The sequence below is a fragment of the Xiphophorus couchianus genome, chromosome 14, assembly GCF_001444195.1.
Source record: "Xiphophorus couchianus chromosome 14, X_couchianus-1.0, whole genome shotgun sequence".
In the NCBI taxonomy this organism is placed as follows: Eukaryota; Metazoa; Chordata; class Actinopteri; order Cyprinodontiformes; family Poeciliidae; genus Xiphophorus; species Xiphophorus couchianus.
In genome coordinates, this window is record NC_040241.1 from 5,963,147 (window position 1) to 5,965,704 (window position 2,558).

Genomic DNA, 2,558 nt, shown 5'->3' on the forward strand with positions numbered 1-2,558 from the left:
AAATTGTTTAGTCCAGCCTCCTAGCCTTAACGTTTGAATCTCTTGACTTCCATTTCCAGTCCCGTGTCTGAAAACCTTAAAGGGTTATTTCACTTTCCGACAGGCTGCGATCCCTATAAGTAAAATGTAATATTTCAGACTTCACTTACATCTTGTCTTGACCGATGTTTGATCTGATCACCCTGAAATTTCAATGAGTCCTGCTCCAGGCTTACTATGGATGCAACCACTCTGATGCAGCAAGATTCTAAGCACCTTCACTCATAAACCACAATGAATTATGGCTTCTTAATTTACCATAATACAGAGTTTTATGGATAATGAATGAGTAATGGAGAACAATCGGTGTGAAAATAGTCTTGTTTGGTTTCTGCTGCTTGTTTTGGGCTGCTGAGCGACATGGAAAAGTGAGCTGGACGTTGCATCTCGGTGCTAAATTAGCTCTGCAAGCAGAGAAGCATTCGCACACAATGTGAATATCTGTAAAGACTATCTATATCTTGTTGTTACCGTTGTTACACAGACCTTTATAGATATTCAACAAGAATATCTATAAAGGTCTGTGTAACAACGGGGTCCGTTTTAAACTTAGCAAAGCAGTTTGTCTCTTTGGTAGACGGCTGCCTCTGCCCACCTTTCTATTATAATCAAGCTCGCCCACTGTGCCAATCAAATACCAGTCTGCGTGTTATAACTCAGCATGGTGCTGTTAAATGAGATTTTAGCATAAGTGAACCAAGGGCAACCTTAGCTAAGTCCAAGTTTTTCACCAAATGAACAACTTCTTCCGTTTCAACAAAAGCTCAGCTGTCTACAGATTGGAGAAAGATTTTGCTCTATTGTTATCATGTCAAAAAAATAAAAATATAAAAAATCTCCAAAAACACAAATAGGTCCAGCTTTGGATTAACAGAAATGTGAATAAATTAAACATGATAAACTGTTAAATCACGCTAAAAAATACGCGTTACAGTTGACGGAAACGTCCTGGTGATTTTCTATCAGGATTTCTTCTGTTTGTTTCCTGACATTTTTCTTACAGAGTAGCATAACGGAGCACTGTGACTTCCACTCCCACGAACCAGTCCACAGACACACACTGTTCAAACTGAGAGCACATCAAAGGCAACACGCTTACTTGAAAGACCAGGCAGACCTGCGAAGCATTACTGTGTACATGGCAAGGAGTCATTACGTTGCCTATTCTGTCTGTGCAACAAACAACACTGGTAAGACTGTTTGTCTTTGCGTTATTTCTTCCAGCATTTGAATGTACATTCAACTTTCTAAAATATCCATTTTCACACTTTTTGCCCACAAGATCCCTTACTTTTAAACTGACTGGATGCTGATCCTGTGTTTGACTCTTGTTTGGCTCGAGGGAGACGGTCATCTTCATCATCCGAACTTCAACGGTGCGGCGTGGTTCTTTTCAGATTCCAGACAAGTTTCATTACGATAACGCTTTGATGTCTGTGAGAAAGAAATATAAATGAATAATCTGCAACGCAGTGGCCTTTGATCACTCAGATGCGTAGTGTTCGAATTAAACTGTCTGCAAGTACCGTATGCCTTGTTACTGTGAGACATGAGTCATCCCCAATTTTGCTCTCTTTCCATGTCTCAATTGTGCCACTTAATGAAAAGACAAAACACATTTGATCTGTTTCTTCTTTCTGTAGTCATTTATTAAAAAGAAAAATAAAGGTCCAGACCGCAAATGAGGAAAGAATGACTACGGGAGGATCTGACAAGGCGTACCCTAATCGGACAGGCGTTAGCTGCCGCTGAGGAGGTGATTATGGAAACATTGGTTTACCAAATTAAATGAATGAACTGCAGCTGTGGAAGGATTATTGATTAGGAAAAGGAGAAATGAGGGGAAAATAGTGAGAAAACAACAAATGTTAATTTGTGGCATATTGAAACTTAAGATTGAATTGAGTACGGAACACCATATGTGACAAATAAAACAAAATCTCGTGGATGGTGACAGTTCATACTCCTCCAATGTTGCAAAATAAAACAAATTATACTAAGGAAAGTGACACAAATGTCTTCCACAAGGTTCAACCAAAATTATTGGATACGCTCAGGAGTATTCATTGCTGCAAAGAGCGACGCAACCAGTTATTAGGCTTAGGGCACAATTACTTATTCATACGGGCAGGTCGGTTTTGACAATGTATTCCCTTAAAATTGAACGGCATTGTTAGAAATACATTTTTTTTGTATTGAACTAGGTTGCTTTTTTGACAATGAATCAAAAACAAAATGTGTGAGGAGGCAAATAGTTTCCCACAGCCCTGTGGTGGGTGTGTTCTCCCTTTAATCGAGTTATTTTAGAAGGTCACTCTTTGATTTAGCTTCAGTGACTCCCTTTGACCTTTTACCTACATGCAACCCAGTTATCCGGAGCAATTAACAGCATTCAAATTTAATTACCAACTGAGGCCACACCTTCACGTGCAAAGCACTGTGGATCTGTTAGTAAGATGTTGTTCTCAGTCATTGCCAGAGAATATTTGCATTTGGCGAATGACGCTGTTGATGTGTTT

The 2,558-nt window shown here is 39.3% G+C and overlaps 1 long non-coding RNA gene across 1 annotated transcript; it reads left to right on the forward strand.

Moving 5' to 3' along the window:
• The first annotated feature begins 786 nt into the window (after nucleotides 1-786).
• Nucleotides 787-1,657, forward strand: LOC114157262 (uncharacterized). Its single transcript, XR_003598109.1, has 2 exons — nucleotides 787-1,229; nucleotides 1,322-1,657. It is a non-coding gene; the product is annotated as an uncharacterized LOC114157262 (long non-coding RNA).
• Nucleotides 1,658-2,558: the final 901 nt, after the last annotated feature.